General features: G+C 42.1%; 2 long non-coding RNA genes across 3 annotated transcripts in view; one reads left to right on the top strand and one right to left on the bottom strand.

Annotated features, from left to right (window-relative positions):
- The window catches only part of LOC111094843, a 155,374-nt gene that overhangs the window by 52,083 nt on the left and 76,034 nt on the right, over positions 1–27,257 (top strand). The gene's annotated exons all lie outside the window — the stretch shown is intronic.
- On the bottom strand, positions 1,839–25,367 carry LOC111094842. Of its 2 annotated transcripts, XR_005386067.1 has the most exons (4): positions 25,199–25,367; positions 24,667–25,024; positions 15,433–15,523; positions 1,839–2,221 (listed from the first exon to the last, which is right to left on the bottom strand). It is a non-coding gene; the product is annotated as an uncharacterized LOC111094842 (long non-coding RNA). The 2 variants fall into 2 exon arrangements; XR_005386066.1 differs by lacking the exon at positions 1,839–2,221 and having other exon boundaries at positions 15,314–15,523.

Raw genomic sequence — 27,257 nt, 5'->3', positions numbered from 1 at the left:
AATTCTTACTGTGATCAGTAGTCAGCTACCCAAAATAATCTTTTTTTTTTTTTCCCTGAGATAAATGACACTTGTTCCTGCTGCAATTTACATTTATGCTTTCTCATAATGGAATGCATTTTTAAGTAAGTGTTTCTTTTTCTGGGACCAGGTATTGCATTATTTATTTGTTGTATTAAAGTTTCATAATTAGATGAACATAGAAAAAAATTATACTTTCAATACCTATCATTTTGTTTTCGGAAAAAGTTAACATTCCACCAGAGTTTCTACAAAGGCACAGATATACATGTGTGTATGTAGGTGGGTAGGCTGATTGATTGATAGATAATGGATAGCTAGATGGATAGATACGTATGATGGATGGATAGATGGATGGATGATAGATAGATAGATAGATGATAGATTTGATGGATAGGTGGATAGATGGATAGGTAGATGGAGAGCTGATGGATGGTTGGATAGATGGGTGGGTAGGTAAGTAGATAGATAGATAGATATAGACAGAGATAAAGAGATATGATGAATGAGTGTGTGGGTGGGTGGATGTATGGATGGGTAGGTAAGTAGGTGGATAAGTAGATGGATAGACAGATAGATAAAAGAAAAAAAACTCTTATCATTGAGGCCCTATAAAACTCTGTGTGGGGTTACCCTGTAATTATGGAGCATTCAACCTCCTTGCTGGCCTTCACCAGCTTGTTAGAAGCTTGTAGGACCCTCTTCCACCCCCCCAAAAATACCCCCAGTATCTTCAGACAATGGGAAATGCCTTCTGGAAGGAGTATCTCCCCTACTTTGTTTTATTTTATTTTTTAAAAAGATTTTATTTATTTATTCATGAGAGACATGGGGGGGAGGGGGCAGAAACATAGGCAGAGGGAGACGCAGGCTCCAGGCAGGGAGCCCAATATGAGACTCGATTCCCAGACTCCAGGATCATGCCCTGGGCCAAAGGCAGGCACCAAATCGCTGAGCCACCCAGGGAGCCCTCTCCCTACTTTAGAAATGGAATATTAATATATAAACATGTAGATAATGGTGTATTATCGGTATACAATCATAGGCAATTCAAATAAATACAGACCGTAGCATTCCTTCCCAAGATAATGTACTGTGCACCTTTAAAAATAAGAGAACATTTTCCAGCAGGACAATGATTCCATTCTAACATCTAATGAAAATAGAGCAAATCTTTCTAGTATTATAAAATCCTGTCCTCTGCATTCACATTACCTCAGTGGCATCTGAAAACACACGTTCCTTCACACACGATAGTCCTGACTCTTGGCCCAGTCTCCCAAATTCTTTCTTTCCTGATGCCTTAAAGCTATTCTGAGGGGAGACCGTGGTTCTGACTCAGTACCCCTCCCATACCCTGGATGCATCCGATTGTGTCTGCTGGAGCCCACACGTGCCTCTCCACCTTCTATTTCCTGTTGAAATTATAATTTCTGGAGGCATGCCTCAGTTAAAGTCAATCATCACAGGCAGGAACTCTTCAGAGGGACACCCAATATAAAAGGGTAACATAACCCTGGTATCCCTGACTCTGGTTGAAAGACTGGCCTCAGGGGACATCCGCCTGGTGACATCCTCTGTAGGTACAATGGTACCCTTTTCTGAAATGCAGTGCTTCTCTTATCACTGAGCGCTCACAGCTCACTTCCTGTACATTCCAAAATTAAAAAAAGATTTGTACGTATGCGACCTTTTACGAGCAATGAGTGTGTACCATCCATAAGAATAGGTGTTCTATTTTTCCATGACTCTCCACCAACTCTGCCCTGGAATGTCGTTCTGTGCATCCAGTGGGATCATGTGTCTGCGTGCAGTTACCTGTGTGGGTGAATGAAACTCCACAGGATAACACACACAACCTAAGAGCCACCTCAGGACAGGGCACCCGGTACCTGAAAAGGGTGTATTTGTTGGTTTTTCAACTACACACAATTAGCTTCAAATATCATCTCACAGTTTGTGCCAAGGTTCCTCCTTCTGTCCTTTCGAGCCACATAGTCAGAAAACGCAAGAGTCAGAAATGAGTTAGAAGGTGAGAGGTCTACCACCGTGAGTCGGGAATGAGAGGTCATCTCGCCTCCGCCAACATCTGACAGTTCTCTGGACGATAGCAGCTGCTCGTGAAGATCTGAAAACGGTGTTCCTTTATGCTAAAAAGTTCACCTCTTTCTGTCAAGAGGCTTCTGAGTGCTTCTCTGATCTGTAATAGACATTTTGCCATTAAGAGTCTGACACTCAGCGTTCAGAGTAGCATATTAGCTGGAAGTTCTAAGAATGATTTCGATGTCGTTATTTATTTGATTTTTTAAAAACCGAAATTTAACATTAAACCCACAAAAATTGTTAAAATGTGAATGATCCGCATAGCATATTTATCTTTGAAGTTCAAAGAGTCAATTTCCTAAAATTGTTTAATTTGCAAATAATTAGACAATTTCTGTACTTATTAACCTATGCATTGTCCAAATAAGTATCGCAGGAACATTGCATGTCAGATTTTTTTAATGCACAAAATAACTTGGTTTCTTGGACTTAGCTTGATTTTTTTTTTTAAATAGCACTGGCACAGTAAACACAGGGACAAAATAGAAACGGTATTGCCATAAATCAGGGCTAACTATAACATTCTGTCTTAAACAGCATTGCCTCTATATCATAAAATAACCTTTTGGTTTTTGTCTCGAATATCAGTCATCCTATCAATTCAAAAAAATGTCAGTTATCAATATAATTTATTTATTCACTTGCTACAAAGTAATGAGAAAAAACAACTTTTAGCCACTTTCAGTATAAACATTGAATAATCTGAGAATGAATAAATCTGGGTGTCCCCCCCCCCTTTTTTAAAGAAAGTACAGAGAGTTAAAACACATATAAAACGTAGTAGGACACATCCCAGTCAAAGTCAAGGCGAGAATTAGTCAGAGGAAGCTTTAGTGTGTATCGGTTCCCAATTGCTGCTGTAACAAATTTCCACCAAGTTATTGAGTGCCTTTAGTTTTCTTAAGAATTTATTTTATTTTATTTTTTGAGAGACAGAGAGCATGAGCAGGGGGAGGGGCAGAGACAGAGGAAGAAGCAGACTCCGGGTCAGGCAGGGAGCCTGGCACCAGGCTCCATCCCTCGACTCTGGGATCATGACCTGAGCTGAAGGCAGGTACTTCACCTACTGAGCCACCCAGGTGTTCCTTATCAAATGTCTTTAAAAAACACTAGAATGCAGTTCTCGAGTTCAAAATTGGATGCATTTCTTATTGGGCTAAATCAATCCATCCACAAGGCTGTGTTTCTTCTGCACATTTTAGTAGAAAAAAACATGTCTTGCCTTTCCAGTATCTAGAGACCTTCACATTCCTTGACACCGAGTCCATTCCTCCATTGCCCTCAGCGGTTACTCATCAATGACTCTTACTCATCCAGATTCTTCTTTTTTTTTTTTTTTAAAGTTTTATTTTTTTTTTAATTTTATTTATTTATGATAGTCACACAGAGAGAGAGAGAGAGGCAGAGACACAGGCAGAGGGAGAAGCAGGCTCCATGCACCAGGAGCCTGACGTGGGATTCGATCCTGGGTCTCCAGGATCGCGCCCTGGGCCAAAGGCAGGCGCCAAACCTGCTGCGCCACCCAGGGATCCCCAGATTCTTCATGAAGGCCCTTTATGGTCATCATGGACCAATCCAGATAATCAACAATGCCAAGGCCAGTTGATTAGCAACCTTAATTCCACCTGCGGCCTTAATTCTCCTTTGCTGTGTTAGCCTGGCTGACACATTTCCCATAGGTTCTGGGAAATCGGGCATGGACATTTTGGGACAGTTGACTATTCTACGTACCACGAGTCCTTGACACACAGATTTGTTCCAGGCACTGATAGCACGTCTCAGGAGTGGAGGCAGAAAAGCAGGGAGGCATCGCGGGATTGTAGAGGTTTAAGATCGACACATTCAGGCTGTGTTAGAGATCACACCAGTGGGTTTGGGGAGAAGAAAAAAAAATGCCTGGAAATATGTGTTGCTTGCACGATCTAGTCAGCACAAAACTGCAAGACTCTAAATATAAAAATGTTTGAACTCCATGCACCATGCAATGGGGAGATGTAGAAGATATTAGAGAAAAACAAAGGATGATAGATATTCTTTCCCACAAACAGAGCCTTATTTTAAAAGGTTTAAGTGGGTTGGTCAGTCCAGTGGCACCGAGTCCTTGAGCAACCACAATGGAAGTATCTTGATAGGATGGCCCATTCGAGCCCCATGCACCTTCCCAGCCCTAGACAAACTCCTCAGGACAGGTCTTCTAAAAATATGCATATTTACAGTTGGCCATTTTGGCATCTCTTTTCCGCCTGCCATCAGCCATGTGGCTTGGGAATCTGAAACGGTGGGGAAGTCTCCATTCTAGATGGTCATTTAAATACTCTGTTATAGGAATCCTCGCAAGTGCTAATTTATTGGTCTAAGTCTTGAGTGACCATCTACTGTTAAACCTTTGCTACCCCAATGATGACAATCTACGATTAAACCTTTTTTATTCTGTTTGTGGAATTTACTAGAGCCAAGAGCCCCAAATAAAAAAATGACTCATTGAAATGGTTACATCTCCGCATCCCTCTGTGTATCGGATATGTAATTGTTGAAAAACATGATCCACCCACATCCACCGCTAAATGAATTGTTGATGCCTCTGTTTAATGTTTTAAGATATTGACTCTTTTCTTTAAAGATGCACCATACAGTAGTACATACTCGTTTCTTTCCAGCCTTTAAACAATTACTTGGATCCTGATGCTCTATTTAATGCTCTTCAAAAATATTGCAAATAATCCTATCCTTCAGTATCTGTAATGTAAGTCTAGAAATACATAAATGACAAGGGCTGTTGTTTGAGGATGGAGCCAAAATGCCTCTGAATTTCATTCTCTATATTGCTCTGCATGTATAAAAATCTCCACCATGAGCTTGCCTTGAATGTTCAGAAATTATCATTTTAAATAGTTGGCAAACAATATTTCTTCAAATTTATGTGTCACGAGAACACGACCGCTTCACAACATTATCATTCAGTGAAATGGATGTGTAATCTAGTTGTATTAACACATGACCCACGTTGATTTCCTAAAACTCTTCCTTCCCTCCTTCTTGATTTTTTCAGCTCCCCCTGCCCTACAAATCCATTTCTGACCTTGCAAAAATCATAAGATGCTTTAGAACTAGTTTTATAACAGTAAATAAAAACATGGCAATGATAAGTAAGCATATTATTTGCCAGTGGAGGAGACACATTTCTTTTTTCCAACGGTTCTTTTCTGGCAGTATTATTTTTTTTGGATTTATCTATTTATTTGAGAGTGAGCGAATGAGCACGTATTGCAGGAAGAAAGAGATGGAGACACAGAGAATCTCCAGCAGACTCCCTGATGAGCATAGAGCCCGATGTGAGTCTCGATCTCCAATCCTGAAATCCCAACTTGAGCCCAAATCACGAGTCGGTCACTTACCTGAATGTGCCACCCAAGTGCCCTCTTTTCTGGCATTATTTAAGACAATCCTACTCTTCAATATTTAGTATGAAAAAAAAAAAAAGCAAACTGTTTCATCAATGATTTTGTATTATTTATGTGATAAAACGGTAACATTTTTAATACAATCTATTACTGTAGTCAGGGTATTTGAAAGTTACTCTGACTTTATCATTTCACGTTATTGCAACGTGGCCAACATAAATCATCTCAGATGCCCCCTGTAGTATTCAGGGGCATTGAGCCAGGAGCATCCTCCTCATACCACGAGCTGCTTCGTCTTCAGGAAGGAGTGATGGGCATCCCCCAGGATGAGAGCTGAGGACCCTGAGCCCCACAACTGACAGAGCTCCATGGAGTCTATCTAAGTTCCCTTTTGGATACTGCTTCTGAAGAACCCAATACCCTCATTTCAAAATGATTAAAATGTGCTACCTGGAAAGAAGCAGAATGTGGGGCAGTTGAGGGCTTGGATTTGGGTTGTTGGCATGGCCAACCCGAACCCTAGACTGGGAGGACCTGGAGAAGGAAGACAGGTGCCTTCAGCCAGAGTCGTCCGGTCAGGACCAAGGCGGTGGGTGTCATGGTGACAAAGGCAGTGACATATACTCAGAAGTCCCAACACACACGGGGAAGACGTGAGGTTGGAGAGAGTAGGGCGGGATGTGCATTGTCAGAATCATGGTGTGTTTCCATCACACCGCAATCCTGAAGCTCTACCGAGCACATGCAGACGTGCGAGAGACACGCATTAGTGCCAAGGTCGGGGCCAATGGCTTTGTCTGAGACCAGCTATAAATCCAAAGGGGGAGTAGCCAGGTGGGGATTGGGGGAGGGGGGTGCGCTGACCTCCTTGCAATCCATCAAATGGTGGTAGAAGTTTGTTTTTTTCCCTCTTTACTGCATGGATTGAACCAGCAAAGCCAAGTCGTTTACAATTCGGTAACTGCTGATGGTCTCCGGTTCCAGTTAACCCGACCCTCAATAAGACATCCGGCGGAAATGTGTGCTGATGTTTGGCGTCTCTCCTCCAACAGTTAGGATTGAGTTTTTTTTTTTTTTTTTAAGATTATTTATTTATTTATGAGAGACAGAGAGAGAGAGAGAGGCAGAGACACAGGAGGAGGGAGAAGCAGGCTCCACGCAGGGAGCCCGACGTGGGACTCGATCCCAGGACCCCGGGATCACGCCCTGAGCCGAAGGCAGACGCTCAACCACTGAGCCACCCAGGGATACCCTAGCACTGAGTTTTTGGAAAAAAACTCGGTGACGAAGAGGTGGTGAGCAGATAGGGATTTATCGCTCACCGCTCGCCGCCCTGTTCCCGAGGAAATTTCTCTGATGAACACTTGGATCCGGGACACAAGCCATCCGACGTTTTCAAGTACTAGAAGTTTAAGGAACTAAGAGAAGCGTGTAGCCCCGAATTGCACTGGCTGCATTCCCTTCGAAGCTTCTGTTTCCCGAGAAACTGGATTAGTCGCTTTTTCTCTTCACCTGGAAGACTCTTACTTTTCTTGCGAACGTCCCACTCCATCATTGCGCACGATGAAGGACGTCAGTCCTTTCCAAAGAGAAGTAGATTTTTTTTTTCTTTTCATCTCGAAAACGTTCGTTCAGCTGCAAATCCCCTAGAGGAAAAGTAGTTCATTATTCCTATGTTTCCAGTAAGACGACCACGTCCATCTTTGAATCTATTTTGTTTCTTCCTCGTAGTAGGCCGCTACCCCTTGCTTCCAAGTCGTGTTTAGACGAAGCTCTCTGATACAACACGAGGTACTGCAGGATCATTCTTAAGTAACCTAATTAGGCAGGCAGGGCCCTATATTTGACTGGTCGTCATCAAACCCACCCAGGGATGATTCTTCCCATTCCGTGTACACCTACCCATTGTTGTCAACAATGAGCCGACATAGAGCCAACAAAGAGCCAACCATAACTCAGATAGTATTTCTGCAGAACAAGGGAAGGCATTCATTAATCAGGACGTCGCCCAATGCATCCAAAAAAATTCTTCCGTGGAGGATTTTTATCTTTGGTTTGGTTATCTTGGACTTGGTTGGCGCTCCCCTGTCATGTCTGGCATATTTCTTACTTTATGAGTCTCCTATAAATCCTCAAATTTCAAGTTTCCAGCTTCCCTTGCAGCTGGGACCTAATCCAGTGATGCAGGGTCCTCCAACCAGAATCCTTTTTATGCATGTGGATGGCACCAGTGGGTGTGCAGATGTTCAAGATGACAGCTACACCAGGAGGCATTCGCAACTTTGACTTAAGGCTCGGCATCACAGACCGGGTGGCATGAGAGTTAGGAGCAACCTGCCAAGTCTCTGTGGCGATGTCTCCACCAGACCAATTCATAAGCTTATATTGGACGTCGTCCCTGGAAGATTTTCCTGTAATCTGGTCCTTGGCTCTTCCCCAAATCTTGGAGATCTGTGCAACCTCTTTCAATAAATGTCTCTCTGCTTCGTCGGCCAGAATGAGCTCCTGATGGCAGCCGTTCAGAGTCCTGGCTAAGTCACACATCCACGCTGGTGGCCAGAGGTTTTCTCCACGTCGTGAAGTCACAGGCAGCATCGCCCCCCAAAACCAAAGACGGTTGGTTGATGAAAATGCCTTTCCTCTTCAGGTTTCTTCCGTGGTGATGAAAGAAACAAGCAGAAGCACAGAAGAGATTATTTTTGGCGTCAGCAGCCCCAGCATATGCACACATTACCCGCCTCTGACCTCATAATCCACAAGCATAAATGAATATTATTCTGGGTCACCTCACCATCACTTAGCCTCTGACAGGTATGGAGACTAATCATGCCTGTGTCCTGCCTTAGATGGTAGCTGATTTCGAGGCAAGGTGCATCCATTCCTGTATTTTCAGTTTATCATTGAAGTGACCGTATCGCTTTTGCTTGGACAAACGTTCAGTGACTTTTTTTTGCAGCATGAGTCAACGTATTGGACTTTAAGTCCAGAGGAGACAAAAAGAGGTGGTAAAAAAACACACAGCAATAAGAACAAAACGAGCATTTTGCTTTAGTCCACTGGTCCAGCCTTAGTTTGTGCACATTTAGGGAAAAGCCATTGGATAGGGCTTGTGACTCTGCAGCTGCACTGCTTCAGCTGTGCTAACGCCAGAGCCGGGTAGGGTGGAAGCTGGGCCCGCAACCCGCACACAAATGGTGGAAGTTCTCTTATGCGTCTCTCCCCAGAAAACATGTAATGCTTTTCCCTGTAATGTACAAAGGGAACTGGTCTCTATGCCTGCATATACATGTGCAAACAAGCATGCACACATATGCCCCGCACATGCACATACATGCCCCATACGTACATGGACCTGTGCACACAAACATGCACACACCTATACCACACACATGCAACAGAGGCCACACAAGTACACATGCACGCGTATGCCATGCACATGCAAACTCATGCACACACATACATGCACACGTATGCCATAGGCACACACACTCTGCACATACATGCACAAACATACATGCATGTGTATACCACACAGAAGCACACACAAACTCCACACACATGCATGCACACACAAACATGCATGCATGCATATACCATGCACATGCAAACTCTAAGTAGATGCACACACAAACATGCATGCACATGTATACCACAGACATGTACACCCCACACATGCATGCACAAAGAAACGCATACACACATGTACTACACAATGCACATACAAGTTCCACACGTGAGCAAATGCACACACAAACCTGCATGCTCACATATACCACAGAAATGCACATACACACTCCACATGCACAAACGTGCATACATTCATATATCACACACATTCACATCACACACTCCACAGGTACATGCACATGTACACACACAGATACATGCACACATATACCACACACACACGCACAGCACACTTAATGCCTGCATGCAGATACAGGGACCCAGGTATACAATAGCCAAATGGAAAGCAGCCCATCCTGTTTTAGAGGCCGTATACGGGTTCCTCCATAGAACTCTACCCTAGAACCTCTGTGGGCAAATAGTCAAGATTCCTTCCTGATTCTGTCCCAGCATGTGTGCCTACAAATGCTACTTAGGTTTTCAAATATGGTACTTCCCCTTGCATTTTTATAAGTCTGTTCATGACGTCGACAATCTTGCATGCTTCAGTGACATCCATGTACCTAACACTGCAACTTGCACGCCCTGGAACACACCCAGGAATTATTTACAGATCTGTTAATGATGAAGACATGAACCCCTGGAACCATTTTTTTTTAAAGATGTTATTTATTTATTCATGAGAGACACAGAGAGAGAGGCAGAGACACAGGCAGAGGGAGAAGCAGGCTCCATGCAGGAAGCCTGGTGTGAGACTCAATCCCGGGTCCCTGGAGCCATTATCATAGTTTAATTTGAAAGACGGAGCTCCTGATTCAGAACAAATCCAAGGAAGCTGATTTTTCTCTGATTACGTTTTTTATCTAATTGCAAGTGGTGATTCAAGTCTTTGAAACTTCCTATAAAGCATAGTGTTACTTGAATTCTGCTGTTGCGCTGTTTCCTGTTCAAAGGCCTCATTGGAAAGAAGAGTAAAGAGCAGGGTTGGTAAAATATAAAAGGATGATCTTCAAAAGGAAGATCAAAATGAAATGAGTGAAAAATGAAAAGGCGTGCAAAAGGAAGATGCTTGATGGTGAATCTAACTATTCCACACAATTTGGAATCAGATGCAGATAAGATTTGTGTCCACTAACGTAGGTTGCATCTCGGAGCACTGATTCGGTAATGAGAGGATGAGCAGGTTGTAGTGTATCACTCAAGAAGCCTGTCGTCTTAAGTGGGTCAATAGAAATACCCATAAAATGCATGGAGAGTACGGGGCCGTGTTGACTTGTAAAAGAGGTGTGGATATCCCTGGAACCTACAGACCTGCTCAGGAGCCTTTCTGTGGAGCGTTTGTCCTCACTCCCACATTCATGGCACCAGACGCATTTCATCCGGACACTTGGCGGTGCTACTGCAGAGAATGTGCTTCCCATTCACCCAGCTGTCCTATTCCCAGACTTCTGTTCATCTGTGTTGCGTGTCTTTATTGAATCCATCCTATGACAACTCTGCGACTACCTCCTGCCATGCTCGCCGACCACCTGTGTCCTTGATCTCTTTGGAGATCAAAGACCAAAGGTCCCTCCTCTTCCAAAGTGTTTGGAATACTTAGAGTTCTTTCTACACCTTGGCTGTTCCTTGGGCATCCTTTATATCTGTGCCTATGTTGATGAGTACTCGCTGTGTGCACAGCAAAGAGTAGAAAAGCTACATTATGTCTCTACCTGTGGAAAATCCGCCGTCAGTGGTGAGAACGACCTGTGTTACGGACAGAGTATGTGTGCTCCCACCCAGATTCATCTGTTAAACCCTAACTCCCGGTATGGCTCCTTTGGAGATGAGGCCATCTTATTTAGGAGAAACAAGATCAGAGTGGGGCAGCCCCAATCCTATAGGATTAATGTCCTTCTTTTTTTTAAGATTTTACTTATTTATTCATGAGAGACATAGACAGATAGAGAGAGAGGCAGAGACACAGGCAGAGAGAGAAGCAGGCTCCATGCAGGGAGCCCGATGTGGGACTCGATCCTGGGTCTCCAGGATCAGGCCTTGGGCTGAAGGCAGCGCTAAACCGCAGAGCCACCCGGGCTGCCCAATTAATGTCCTTATAAAAAGAGGCACCTGTCTCTACCACATGAGGACAGTGCTAGAAGCCTCCATATATACAGCAGGAGGAGAGACTTCCCTGGACACCAGCTACATGAAGACCAGTGCTTTCCAGAATGGTGATATAACACGTGCTGTGTAAACCACCCCGTCTGTGGAGTTTCTTAGGGCTCTCATGAAGACAGTTCTCAAAGGAGCTGAGCAACGTGTCTCAAAGGCTTTGCGGGTCCTTGGGATTTCTTTGAGTTCCTTATTCAAAGTCATTTCCAGCTGCCTGTGTTCACTCAAGTCCAGAGTGTGGCCATAAACGGGCAGGTGGGCAACCCCCTGGCTATTCTCAGCAGGAGCATCTCCTTCGTTGTGTCTTGCGTCGTGGCCTTTGAGTTTCCTGCAATATGCCTTCTGGCTCCTCCTGTCTGTCTAGTTCTGCTCTGGATTTAGTGGCGAGGTTGGCTAGTTAGCCAGTTAGGAGATGGATGGTGCTGGGACCCTGTATAAAGCTCCGCAGAGCGTGCCCGAGCCAGAAAAGGTGATCAGTGAACTATTGGTCGTATTACTTAGGATAGAATAGTGAGCCTGGCAAATGCTTTGGAAACAGGTGGTTCGTGTTTCCGTAGTTCAGTGGAACTTCTACTCCACGAAAACGATGATATAAAAACAACATTGCATGTCTTTCATGAGACAGCACCTGAGCATTTAAGATGGACAACTCCCGCTCTGCATCCTGGTCTCCTGTGTGTACATTGAAAGGTGTAGAGGATTTTTTCTTTCTTTTTGCTTGTTTTGTTCAGTGACTTTCGGGTCTCTTTCCACAATAGCTTGTTCTTTTTTTTTTATTTTTTATTTTTATTTTTAAATTTTTATTTATGATAGTCACACAGAGAGAGAGAGAGAGAGAGAGAGGCAGAGACATAGGTAGAGGGAGAAGCAGGCCCCATGCACCGGGAGCCCGACGTGGGATTCGATCCCGGGTCTCCAGGATCGCGCCCTGGGCCAAAGGCAGGCGCCAAACCGCTGCACCACCCAGGGATCCCACACAATAGCTTGTTCTTACTCTTTCTACTCTTGTCTCAATGGCTCTTGATGATCTTTCTTTCTGTCTTGGTCTCTCTTTCCCTCTCTCTCTCTGTGCTGTACACCTAAAACTAATACCACGTCATACAGCAACTATATATCAATGTTGAAATAATAAAGAAGGCTAAAAAAAGAGTAAGAAGACGACAAGAACAAAAACGCACCCGTTACCCTAAAATATATTTTTTTCCAGTATTCTGATTTCAACCTGTCATTTTATGCTTTCTGTTGCATGAATTGTTTAATTAGCAAACTTAGTTACTGAGGTTTTGCGTATTCTCTCTTTTGGTTTTGTTAATGTTGAGAAGGAAAGAAGAAAGGTGAGAAGACAAGATGGAGGGACATGCAGCGGAAAGGAAGAAAGAAGGCTTGTCCTGGTTCTGTACTGAGTTTTTGGGTGTTTTTTGTAAAGATTTTATTTATTTATTTGACAGAGAGAGTACAAGAAGGGGAATGGCAGGCAGAGGGAGAGGGAGAAGCGGGCTCCCCATGAGCAGGGAGCCTGACATAGGACTGGATTCCAGGACCGTGGGATCATGACCTGAGACGAAGGCAGACACAACCCACTGAGCCATCCAGGGGCCCCTGTACTGATTTTCTGTTACCACCTTGCCCTCCCCTGTCAGAGCTAACCTGTATAGCTCACCCCACAGTGAACAAGAGAGGTAAGCTTAAATTGCAGTTTTGCTCATACACCTTTTTAAAGATTGCAAAAAATATTATGAGCAACCATACATTTCTAGTTGAGTGATGCATGCAACGCAGAGCTAGGTCATACCAGCTAGCATGTACCGGGGAGCCTGACTCCCTTGGAACAGCATGCGACTTTTTATCTCAGAGTCATGAGTTGGAGCCCGACTTTGGATATGGAGATTACTTTAAAGAAGAAAACAACAGTATAGCAAGTACTTCCATTTGCTCAGATCTTGTAAGATGTGATAGGCTTCCTTTGGAATTTTCAGCCTCATTCTTGACCTCCTGGGAGGGTAGATGGGCTGGGCTGGAGGTTGAATTACCAATGATTTAATTACTCATGTCTATATTATGTAACATCCATTAAAAGCCCTAAGTGGGGCAGCCCCGGTGGCCCAGTGGTTTAGCTGCCTTCAGCTCAGGGTGAGATCCTGGAGACTTGGGATCTAGTCCCACGTCACGCTCCCCGCATGGAGCCTGCTTCTCCCTCTGCCTGTGTCTCTGCCTCTCTCTCTCTCTCTGTATGTCTTTCATTAATAAATAAATAAAATCTTTTTTAAAAAGCCCTAAATGGTGGAGTTCAGAGAGCTCCTGAGTTGGTGAACCCAGCCACGTGCCAAGAGGATGGTGTATCCCAATTCCACAAATAAGACAAGGTGCTATTTTAAGGACCCTTGGAGATCTTTTCCTATGAACCTCCTCATCTGGCTGTTCATTTATATTTCATAATAAACCAGTAATTGTAAAAAAAAATGTGATATGCTTCTTCCTAATGTCATTTTTTTAATTAAATGCACTTCCAAATTTTTTTTTACAATTATTGGATTTAGAATGGAGGATGTCTACATTGCTTTCTAGGTACTTACTGGCAGTAGAGGTAAAAACTAAGAATTTTTGTTTATTTACTTTGTATTCAGTAACTTTACTAAATCACTTTATACCATCTCATAGTTTTTGTTTTTTTTTTTTTAGATTTTATTTATTTATTCATGAGAGACACAGAGAGAGAGGCAGAGACATAGGCAGAAGGAGAAGCAGGCTCCTTGTGGGGAGCCCGATGTAGGACTCCATCCCAGGATCACGAGCTGAGTCAAAGGCAGATGCTCAACTGCTGAGCCCCCCAGGAGTCCCCTTCTCAAAGGTTTTTAATTGATTTTCTCAGGTACGCAGTCATACTATCAACTAAAGAGCTCTCATTTCATCTTTCCTTGTCCAGTCATTGTAATGCATTTACATTTACTCCTCTCACTGCATTTTCAAGAATCTTCAAAAAATTATTGCATAATAATGCCAATGGAAGGCACTCTCCTACCTGCTTTTTACTCTCATATTGGTATTGGTTTTAGAAGTGTGCTTCTGTTATTTGAATTTTGTTTGTTTTTGCTTATTTTATGCATTGTTTTATTATTTCCTTCTTGTATTGGCTGCATAATTATTTTCAAATACATTTTCCATGTCTTTTGGTAGAATCGTTTGGCTTTCTCTCTCCACTGGATTAATGGATTGTATTAGCAGGTTTGCAAAAGTAGACCCTTATATTCTTCATAGTAACCCCATTTAGGAAACATCGTGTTTTTATGTACTAATTGAGTCGAGTGACATCTCTAGTCTCCAGGTGCACCTGGGCAACATCGCTGTGTTCCCAGGTGTCATCACACTTTTCCCGGCTTAGCCTTGGGGGGGTGGGGGTGAGGAATCTACCTGTGTCTATTTCCCTCTTGGCTTCTCAGCTATGAGGGAGCTCTAGCATACTAATTCAGAGCTGAGGAGAAACTGTCTCTGAGGGTCCCCCTGTTGCCTGAATGTGCTGGATCCCAGACGTGTCGGTTGCCCAAACTTTGCCTAGGACACACAAGGGAAGTGAGACTAAAGATGCATCTAAGTCCTCAATGCCCCAACTACTCCACATTTTGTAGGCCCCAACAATTATTTGGAAAGGTCTCTTTGACAGCCATGTTGTTTAGGGAATTCCCCCTCTTTGAGAGTTTTAATAGTGCCTGATGTCCTGGCATCCACAGCCCATTGAGTCTAGCTTAAGCAGAGACCAAATTGTGACATTGTGGTGTTACAGATGCAAGGCTACTACTAACAGATGAATGTAAGAAGTATATTGTTGTCTCGTGGTTCTACAAAAGTATCCTGAAAACCTTGACTAATTTGATGTAGAAACCGTGCAAAAATGCACTTACCTATAATGCCACATGATCATTTGAAAAATGTACTTTTAAAATAAATGCTAGAAAAAAATAAAATAAATAAATGCTAGAAAACTACAAATTTACTCTAGCAATGTAAGTTATTTTTATTATACCTGCTTCATAAAGAATTGCTTATCATCTTGTATTTATTAAATATGCGTTAGAATAACTTTGCTTTTGAGACGCCTGGGTGGTTCAGTAGGTCCAAGGTCTGCCCTCACCTCAGGTCATGATCTCAGGGTTCTGAAATCGAGTCCATGTTCAGCAGTTCTCCTCCCTCTTCTGAACCTCCTGGTTGTACTCTGTCTCTCCCTGTCAAATGAATGAATGAAAAAAAATCTTACAAAAAAAAAAAGAATTACTTTCTAGGAATATATTTTATTTTATTTTTTTTTAATTTATTTTTTATTGGTGTTCAATTTACTAACATACAGAATAACACCCAGTGCCCGTCACCCATTCACTCCCACCCCCCGCCCTCCTCCCCTTCTACCACCCCTAGTTCGTTTCCCAGAGTTAGCAGTCTTTACGTTCTGTCTCCCTTTCTGATATTTCCCACACATTTCTTCTCTAGGAATATATTTTAATTTGGAGGAGAAAACTGTGCCTACTTGTGATTAACTTTTATTCTGTATACTTGAAAATCTATGCTTCTTGATTTTTATTTTTCTGCTCTTAAAACAAATAATAAAAGCCACCGTGCATTTACATTTTAACAAAACCACCAAGCTCACGTATTTTAGATGGAAACAATAATCCAGGATTTAGTTTGCCTCCCAATTAAATTCCACCCAGTGTTAATAGTGGTCCAAATTGAATTTTATTATGCTGCCTTCTTGCTTAAGATAGTTAATCAGCAATGAAGTTGCAAGATTTTGTTTTTATTTTGAAGGTTTTTTTTCACATTATCCACTAATGAAGACATTGTAGAGAGCTATGTATAGTAGTTTCTTCTACAACATTAAATAAAAACTCAATCAGACACTGTTTCCCACAATGTTTATACCACTTTTAAAGTGTTAACAAAGAAGGCTAGATTATCAACATGTTTCTACTCTGAAGAAATGTTTTTTTCTTTGTATTCCCTGTTGCTGCTGTGAACCCTAAACGCCTGTGTCGACCGTGTTTTTAAAGTTAACCGATACTTTAATTTCCAGACTACTGAGTCCTGCTGAAGTGTTAAATCAGGGGAATCATCACACACACATAAGATAGTTGGTGCAAACACAGATATATGGTCTGTGTCTATTATTTAGGAAATAACTAAAAGAAACAGTTTGAGGAGGAAGTACAGAAAGACGGGAGGATGGGAAACAAAAAAAGCAAATGCGAAGCGGGTTCATCTGAGATAGGAAAAGGAAATCTGAAATCGAGATGATTTGTTATAGTAGTTGCAGGTGATGATAAACAATGCTATTAATGAGTTAGTGAGTTCTTCAGAATCTGGAATTTTATTTCCACGAGAAGCATAAACTCTAAACAAAAGTGTCCCACGTTGTAGACATTTAAAAATACCTAAACGTAAGAAGTTAAGTAGAATACATGTAGCACAGAGCATCAGAGTATTTATAAGACAACACAATGTGCCATTAGCTTTTATTTCTTCTTCAGTGGTATCAGAAAATGACAAGAAAACTCCATTATTTAGGACATTAAGTTTAATCTCTGACAAGATACAGCAAAGGTCACATTCTTTTATTCATATATATATTTTTTTGATTTGGGGATAAGCATAGAGTCCTAGGCATTCGCAAAAACAATATGGAGAAGTCCCTGTGTGCCCTTCACCTGGTTTCCACATTGGTTACGTCGGATGTAACTATAGCACGCTATCAAAACCCCGAAGCTGGCATTAATACAGCAGGTGTTTCTCGTTCGGTGCCATTTTGTCCACACAAGTGGATGGAGAAGCCAACACCATCAAGGTACAGAACTCTTCCACCACCATACAGCCTCCTGTTTACAGTGACACCATCCCCACCTCCTCCCTGCCATCTCTCATCCCTTCCTATCACAAATGTCTTCCCCTTCTCTCTAGTTTTGTCACTTTGAGAATATTTTGTAGGAGGAGTGATCAACGAGATGACCTCTTGAGCTTGACTTGTTCTTAACACAATGACTTTGACATCATTCAAGTTCTTGAATATATCCATAGTTGGGTAATATCACCAGCTTTTTTTTTTTTAAATGATTTTCTTTGTGGTTATCTCAGCCATATTTGTTAAATTTTATTTATTTATTCATGAGAGACACAGAGACACAAGCAGAAGGAGAAGCATGGTCTCCCTGCAGGGAAGCGATGTGGGACTCAATCCCAGAAACCCCAGGATCGCGACCTGAGCCAAAGGCAGACCCTCAACCACGGAGCCACCCAGGTGCCCCTTTCACCAGATTTTGAAGTTATCCATTGGATATATTGTTTTGTACACAAAAAAAGTGCTTTATATTTTTTCCCATAGACCATGGTTTGTTTTCCCCAAAAAATAAAGCAGCGGCCTAGATGCATTCACAATTAAAAATATACCGAAATAAAAGCAACTTGCACAATGAGGGGTTGATGTATTTTGCGTAAGGAGGAAGAGGCAAGAAGAGTCTTCTAGGCTCTGTTAACTGAGCAGCCCGACCATCCAGGGATATTGGTCATTTACTTGGCGATGCTCTTGCCTTTCTGGTTTTCGTTCTATGGTCCTCAAAGTGGCTGCGGTGGCTCTGAGCATCAGACATCCCTCCATGCCATGTTCAAAACCAGGAAACAGCAGAGGCTCTTCTGGCTCATCTCCATGCGACACTGACGTTCCTAGGACATACCCCCCAGGCCTCAATAACCACAATGACTGGGTCCTCCTTTGAAACCTCAATTCTGCTTCTTCTGCTCCTGATAGTACCACTCAACCTTTCTTGAAAGTTTGCATTGACTTTGGATCTTTTCTCATGTCTTAATTTCACTGTTTTCCCTTGTAAAAAATTTTTTTAGCGAGCATCATTTTGAAAGCACACAGATAGATTTTTATCTTTACTGTCTTACCTGTCAGTGTATCTTTGACAGGAAAATTTATCTTCTGCGTATTTATTGGGATAGCTGAGGTTGAATACTTGTTTTTTTTTTTTTCATCTTTTACTTTATGTGTCTAGTTTTTACGTTTGGCTCTTGTTACTTCTTTATTTGTATTTTTTCGTATGGTCCAATTATATTCACACCTCACTCCCCACTCACCTTCCCCCTTTAATTTAGCAATTGGACTAATAATGGGTTTAAAAAAATAATTAATATATGAAGCACATTAAGGTAGAACATAACAGTGATTTCCAATCGAAAAGAAGTCCTGTTCCTGTGGTTGAGGCACCAGGGCTTTTCCTAAAAATCAATCACTTGGAAAACATCCTTGGCCATCTATTCACATATTATATCACATTCTTCACAATACATTTCCATTTTGTCCTTGGGATGCCTATACGCATATTACATCTTTTTATATCAACAAACACAAATCACCCTCATTTTTCTTTAAGGTCTGCATATTACTCTATGAAATTGGTGTGGTATAATGTATTGAACCTAATCATGCAGAAATTAAACTTACTATATAACCTTTGGGTCCTTCAAACCATGCTGCAGTGTTTGTCTTTACACTAACATTTTGGGGCACATTTAGAGTGAATTCTGACCATTGAAGTCACAGGGAGCATCCTCTAAGGGGTTGAATCAATCAGTGCCGTCCTCTAAAAAATGTAGGAAGAGTTTTATTTCTTTGACTTCTCCACATTTTTGGCCAGCACATTATAAAACTTTTCTATCTTCATCAAACATTGAGAATCTCCCACGTGTGGATTAATATTTACATGTCTCATGTGTGGGGTGGAGTATCTTCATGATGAAAAGCCATCTTGGGGGTATACTTTTAAATATAGTTAGTGGTTTACATTTCAGCTCAGACAGTTATCTGTAAACTCTATGGCTCTATTAGCTGATGATAAAAAATATCTACTGTGAACGTTTTATAAGATGTTTTGATTGGGCCGGCCATTTCACATTGGTTTTCCTTTTTTTTTTTTCAATTTAAACAATTTATTTATTTATTTGATTCGGAGAGAGGGAGCGAGAGCCAGGGGAGGAAGCATAGGGAGAGGAACAAGCCGACTCTGTGCTTAGCACAGGGTCAGACCCAGGGCTCAATCCCAAGACCCCGAGATCCTGACCTGAGCCAAAATCAAGAGTCAGATTCTAAACGAATTGAGCCACCCAGGTGTCCCCATTTCGTATTGCTTCTTAAATATCCACATCCATACTCTCTTACATACCCTTAAAAGATATTCTTCTAGGGGCACCTGGGTGGCTTAGTCCTGTTAAGCATATGACTCTTGGTTTAGGCTCAGGTCATGTTCTTCTAGTCCTCTTTTGAGGCTCCACGGTGGATGTGGGGTCTGCTTCACATTCTCTCTCCCTCTCTCGTCCTGCTCACTCTCTCTCAAATAATCAAATAAAATCTGTTTAAAAAATGATTCTCCTAAACCTCACTTTCTCTTTATATCTGTCGATGTGGGGGATCAAGGATTCTTTCGGGATATAGATTCCGCTCATACGACATGTGCCGTATGTGGTATCCCATCACTCGTTTCCTTACCTCACTGTGTGTTATCGATCTCAGACAGACCTTGCTGACCTCAGTACCCACGTGAGGAAAACGAATCTTGAGGAGACACTGCCTGCTGGGAATAGTGACCTGAGCTCGTGGATCTGCCGGGGGAGTGTTTCCAAGGACGGGAGGAGAAACCTTCCTGGGACCATTTGCAGACTAGACCTCACTGCCTTTAGGCTTGTGCTGACAGATATGAAAAGTCCTATCCCTAAGATGACTCCCCTTCCAATCACGCACATGCGCTTCCTTTGTGGCACATGCTAAAATGTCCTGTGTGTCTCTGAAATTTGACCTTTACTACGTCTGTTATTTGGTCAAACTGCATATAATCCATTTTATATGTTGCTGAATTGAATGTGCAAGATTTTTTTTTGAATGTGCAAGATTTTACTGAGCATTTTTGTGCATGTGTTCTTAAGGGATATTGCTTATTGTGTTCTTGCGGCGTCCTGGCCGTGTTTGTGGCAGCACCGTAGTGTCCTCATGGGCTAAATCGGGAAGACTTTCCTGTTCTCGTTATGGAAACATTCATGATGTTCTTGCATCAATTCTTCTAAAATATTTGCCGGAACTCAACAAGGGAAGCCATCAGGACTGGACTTTTCTATGTGGGAAGTTTGTGTATGTGTGTTTAATCACTAACAGAATCTTATAATTATTATGCAGTAATTTGAGTCATCCTTTTTTTCTTTTTCTGGTCGGCTTTACTAAAATTTGACAATTTTGCTCATCTTCACCTTTGATCTTCATTGACTTCTCTGTGTGGTTTTTCAGTAATGTATTTATCCATTCACACTTCAATACTTATAATTTCCTTCTTTCTGATTGGATTTAATTTCCTTCTCTTAATTTAGATCTGAAGGGAGATGATGATGTTACTATTTTGAGATTGTCTTATTGTTTTGAAAGATTTAATGTATTTATTTGAGAAGGAGCATGAGCTGGGAGGAAGGGCAGGAGAAGATGCAGACTCCTTCCTGAGCAGGGAGCTCCTTTGGGACTCGATCCCGGGACCTCAAGAATACGACCTGGGTTGTAGTCAGATGCTTAACTGACTAAGCCTCCCAGGAGCCCTGAGATTGTCTTATTTTTGAGTATAGATTTTTACATTGATAAATGGCCTGTGAGGCACTGGTCTAGCCCCATCCCATACATTTTTGGAATGCGGGTTTCATGTTCATTGACCTCAGATTCTTTTCCATTTCCCTTTTGACTTATTCTTTCATCCCTGGGTTACTCATGAGCATACGTTTGATCTCCGTCTGCCTATAAGACTCCCACACCCCAGTGCTGTGGATTTCCAGTTCGCTTCCACTGTGGTCAGAGACACACATATTGCCCAATTTCTATCCCTTCACATTGACTGACTCGTTGTATGGCTTCCTAATGTCTAACCAAGAATGTGCTCCACACGTGCTGGGGGAACAATGCCTCTGACAAGTAATGTGCAGAAAGAGGCTTCCTCACTGAACAAGCTAATGGTCCAGTCACTCTACAAAAAAAAAGTGCCCTGCAAATGGAGGATTTCTGGGCAGCATGCAGGCAGGAGGTTGTGTTCACCTTCAGCTCTGAAGCTCTGGTGCTTGCAGAGCTGCTGGGTCGCCTGGCTCTCGAATGCAGCTGTTTGAGGGGAAGGCCACGGGTCAGCGTACATTACCAGTCTTCCCACTCTTCCCAAAACTCACCCTAATTTTTCTTGAACACACCCTCCGCTGATTGCTGCAAGAAGCATTTGGTTAATCGAATTTTGAGTCTTTTAATTTTGACAAGTAGGAGACCTCAGCGCTCTTCTGGATGAGCAGACTTTTACTCCGTGTTTCACAGTTTCATTCTTGTTTTTGTTCTTTTACTTTCTGCCCTTACCTCGGTTTACATCCATCCCTCTGTCATCTGTGAGTACAGCCGGTTGTGCTTTTTTGTCTTGCTTCCTCAGACTCGTATTTGTAGTGTGAGTTTTTAGCATTAACCAATAGGATACACGTTTCAACTTAAGGCTTATCTTTCCGTCTGCGTCTCCGTTCGGGGCATACCACAAAGCGTTCACAAAGGCACATGTTAATTGTCACTAAATCCAAACTATTTTCTAATGGTCTGTGTTTATCTCTTTTGTCCCACACATGTGTTAATTGTGTTTCCCTTGATTTACAGACACTTGGGACTTTTCCAGTTGTCCTTTTGCTCTGGAACTTCTGCTAATTGCACCGTGATGAACGTGCATGTCCCTGGTGTTTTCAGTGTGTGCAACGTGATGACATCTGTTTTATGTTGCAGCATTTGGTCAATTGGTCAGCATTGTGCGCTTGAAGAGAGTGTGCAAGGTGTGGCTGCCAGTTACATCACACCGTATATGCGAGTCATGTGTCGTGGGCTTGCATAGAATCTTTACCATTTAAAAAAAAAGATTTAATGTATTTATTCATGAAAGACACACAGAGAGAGGGAGAGACACAGGCAGAGGGAGAAGCAGGCTCCCTACAGAGAGCCTGATGGGGGACTAGGTCCCAGGATCCTGGATCATGCCCTGACCCTGAGCCATCCAGGTGCTCCAAATCTTTACCATTTGTAATCATTTCCTTCCTGTTCTATCAGCAGCTTCAGTAGATATGTTAAAATAGTAACATAACATAATGATGTAGAAAATAGTCTACATCAAGAGCATGTCCGTTTGTCCTTTACAGTATGTGAAATTTTGATTTAAATATTTGGACGCTCCTCTTTTGTAATTTCTACACCCAATGTGGAGCTGGAAGCTACAACTCTGAGATGAAGAGTCCCATGCTCCCCTGACCAAGCCAGGGAGGTGCCCCATAAATATTTCAAAGCTCTTTTATTAGTCACCAATGGATGCATAAATTAATGTCTTCTGGTTAAATTATGAAATACCCCCACAGTATCCTTCATCATGATTTCTGCCTTGCGTTTTGTTTTGTTTGAGACTAATATTCCTGCATTCGCTTTGTTTCAGTTAGTGTTCTCATGATAACACCTTTTCTCATAACTACAATTTTAACCTTTACCTATTTTTGTGTTTATGGTTTATGTCATAGACCTAGCATGTATTTGGATTTTAATTCCACTCAATAGGAGTGTTATTTTTCATTGTACTATTTAGAATGCTACTATTTATTATAATTAGGGTCTATTTACATTTTGTGATAGATTAAATATTTTTAAATTAAGGCATTTCTACCTTTTTTGTTGCTCTTACAATGCTTTACTTTTTATCTCTACTTTGGTATTTGCTCTCAAAGACATAAAATGAATGAATGCCTGAAGTCTTGTGAAAATGGGCATCCCAGACAATGTGATGAACCTATGAGGACGCTTTATCATCAATTAGTTTCTCTCATTTTTTTCTGCAGTGTTCATTTACTTCCTTCTAGTGTATTTATTTATTGTGTTAACTTCCTTCTCTCATATGCACACACACACCTCCATGAAGCATTTTTACTACGATATATGAAGCCCACAGTGCTCACGTCTTAAACTGTCACTAATGAAACTTTCAATCATCTCTGGGCTTCCACCTAGAAAGGTTTACCATTTGTTTGAAAAAGCAATTTAGTATTTCCTTTCTTTCTGGTCTGCTGACTAGTTCTTAGTATTTTTTTTTTTTTTTAAATTGTGGGCTATTTTGCTAACATTGTTAGAGAAAAAGAAGGAAGAGTGGTGGGTCTTGGGCAATTCAGTAAGAGAACAAAATGAAATGTATGAATAGATATATAGATAGGTAGATAATAGATATGATGGATAGATAGATGATAGATCGATGGATGATAGATGATAGATAGATGGATATATGGGTAGATGGATGGTTGATAGATGTGATGGATCGATGGTTGGATGGATAGATGATAGGATGGATAGATAGGTGATACTTATGATGGATAAGTAGATAGAATGATTAGATAGATAGATGAATACAAAGATAGATGTAGATAGGTGACAGATTATGATACATAGATAGGTGATAAGTAGATAAAAGATAATAGTAGATAGGTGATAGATAATAGATAGATGATAGCTTGCCAGAAACAAATAACAAAATCATCCCTACAAAAGAGCAGAAATCTAGGGCAGAAAGGAACACTGGTCATTATGGATCTGAGTAAGAGATACATCAGCAGCCGTTGCGTGAAGATGTCACAGTAGTATCTGAGTCCTCTCTGCTCTAGCAGTGTTTCTCTTGCTGGGACATCTGGGCTGAGGTGGGGGAGCAGAGTGGGGAGCGTCTTCCCTGCTGAAGGGTAGATTTCTCCATGGTGGTTTCCTCTTAAGCAGCACTGACCCTGGGATGCCTGGGTGGCTCATTGGTTGAGCGTCTGCCTTCAGCCCAGGGCATGATCCCAGGTCCAGGGATCAAGTCCCACAGTGGACTCCCTGCGGGAAGCCTGCTTCTCCTTCTGCCTATGTCTCTGCCTCTCTCTCTCTCTCTATTTCTCATGAACAAATAAATAAAATCTTAAAAAAAAAAGAAACACTGACCCCTCAGCAGCAACCACAGCACACACAGAGGAGGCACCATGTTCACGTGTGGGTTCTTAGTACATGAATTTTGAGTGATTCTTTGCTAATCAGCCTGCCTTGCGTGGAGGCTCTTTCCAGGAGGGAGCAGCAGAGACTGTGGACAGGGGCTTGGGCAGCGTTCTCAAGGGAGGAGAACGTTATTCATGTTCATTCACGCAACATCAGGAACATCACTGAAAAAATTGCCTTAATGTATTTGCAGGCACTTCACACACCGTAGGAAAACAAGTGTTGTATTTGCTTGCACCCAGAATGCAAAAGATTTGCTTATTTTTTTTTAAAATACTTTACCAGTTCTATGGCCTTTTTCAAGCTTCAAACCAAGGCAGTGCACATGTTCATCCACCCATTGGGCTGTATCACTTTGTAGATCCGTACATGGTGAGTGGGTTCCCCCTGCTGCAGGCTCTGCAGGACATTCCCTGAGATCCCATCATCACAATCGCTTGGGTGAAGATTCACATTGACTGAAGAGCGTTGAACTGAAATAAGCAGGGAGAGTCACTGCAGAGACTCAGAAGCCAGAGTCCATAGGCATGACCCGCCATGCCATTCGTTACGGCTTCCTTTTCTCGTCCACTAGGAGGATTAATTAACCTCAAATACATCCTGGTCACTGTGGCACATTTCCCTTCAAAATCCATGCTTTCTAAAAAAAAAATTAAAGACACAGGATTTTGAACTTGTATAATAAGCACAAGAGGCGCATCACTTAATGTTTCCAGGAAATGAATCGAAAACACAGGGCTCTGTCCAATGAAAAGACAAATCCTCACACCCTCTCTGCTCCTGCATGTACCTTCCATCCTGTGGAAGGACTTACCTCACCTTGGGTTCATCTCCTTTTGATGGACTCCCTCAATGACTCTTAACCTCCAGAATATACTACTTTTTACTCGATTTCTCACTGCTCCAGTGGGTCAAACATCAGCCCTAAAAATATTATGTGCGAGTCCTAAGCCCAGAACCTGTGAACCAGACTTTATTTGAAAATAGGATCTTTGCAGATGGAGTCAAGAGAAGATGAGGTCATAGTAGATTGGAACACACCCAGCATCCAATGACTGGTGTCCTTGTAAGAGACAGAAGAGGAGACACAGACACAGAGGAGAAACCATGGGATGATGGAGGCAGAGATGGGAGGGACACAGCCACCAGCCCTGGGATGCCTGGAGCCCCAGATGCTGGAGAGGCAGGAAGGACCCTGGTGTACATTGCACCCAAAGTTTGTGCTGGGTGGGAATCGGGACATCCCCAACAGAACTCGTAAAGTAAAACTCAATACCACTGGAAATAACTACCCTACCAACTCCCTCAGCACCCCACCTCCCCAGACAATCACTGATAATGTGTCTCCCTGTATCTCTCCTTCCCAGGTTCCATCCTTTCTCCATATCCAAACCACCTCGAATTATTGTGCATAGCACTATGGCAGCCTTGTTCCCCCTGCACTCTTGGCTCTGGGGTCTCGGAACACTTAAGACACTCTGTGAAACAAAACATCCTTTGAAGCTGCATCTACCATTTCTGGAAATTAAAGTAGCATCATCCTCCTTAGAGATATTACTGGCAACACATGGCGTGGGGAAAGTCTTTCCCTAAATTCTAAATGCTCCAAAACCTATAGCACCAAGTGTTCTATGCCTTTGCCCAACTAATCCATTCAAAGTTCTGGTCAACTACCAAACTTTGGTCACATCTGTTGACTACTGATCATTTTTTTTGAATACATAGAGTACTGTATTTCTTTCACAACACAGGCTCGTGGAAAAATGAGATCCCTACGTCTTCCGTTGTATGCACCTGTGCTTCCTACGTGGCTAAATCATTCCCACCTTTGTGGATTATTGGTTAATTCATTCTGAATTCATTGTGAATTATCTCTCATTTCCCTATGGTTTCCTTAAGTATCTTCAGATGCCTTCCTTTGTCTGCTATGTCAACTCTTCCTGCACCGTCCAGTTCATGTACTACGTCAGGATTGGAGTCTTGGTCATTTACCCTACTGAGAAATCTGCTATCCCTAGAGTCTTAAACAGCAATTGCTCTTTGTACCACGACGTCTAGGATGCAATTAAATGTCCGTTAATCTTACGATAATAGGCCTGCAGTGGTTTCAGAAACAAATCCTCATTAGAGCCAACAAATACCCTTTCTCATAGGGGATACGAAGGCACTCTGTACAATGTGGGAAACGGTTTCTACCCGACTTCTCATGGGATTAAGGAGTTTAATTTCCCATTTCTGAGGAAAATAGGCTCACCCTTCTATGGAGACTGAGCTCCCGAGGATTAGACAGGAAGAATTGATAGAGTGAAATCAACGCAAAGCACAAGGAGAAAAAAATCACACACACTCTCAATCATTGTTTAATTCTATAAAAGTATTTAGCAGCACTTAGGAGATAAAGTCTGAAACCAAATGCTAAAACCTAAAATAAATTATTAGCAAGAAAGACAATCACGTGATGACTTAATTTTGGTGGACTATGAACATCCTTCCATGGTCTGGCCCAGAATAAAACTTTTTCCAAGCTTCCATGCTAGAAGATGATCACGGTCTCCCCAAGATAGAGTCTAGTTGTCTCAAACAAACATCTCATCTTCATCAAATCCTACGTGGAATGTTTTATTTATTTATTCATTCATGAGAGACACGGAGAGAGAGGCAGAGACTTAGGCAGAGACAGAAGCAGTCTCCCTGTGGGAAGCCCAATGCGGGACTCGATCCCAGGACCCTAGGGTCACTACCTGAGCCAAAGGCAGACACTCAACCACCCAGGTGTCCCAAAATGTTTTCTTATTCTTTCTTTCTTTCTTTTTTTTTTTTTAAAGATTTTATTTATTTATTCATGAGAGACACAGAGAGATGCAGAGACCCAG

The sequence above is a fragment of the Canis lupus genome, chromosome X (assembly GCF_011100685.1).
Source record: "Canis lupus familiaris isolate Mischka breed German Shepherd chromosome X, alternate assembly UU_Cfam_GSD_1.0, whole genome shotgun sequence".
NCBI classification, from domain to species: Eukaryota; Metazoa; Chordata; class Mammalia; order Carnivora; family Canidae; genus Canis; species Canis lupus.
Note: the sequence above shows the minus strand (reverse complement) of the source record. Positions and strands in the feature narration are given on the sequence as shown.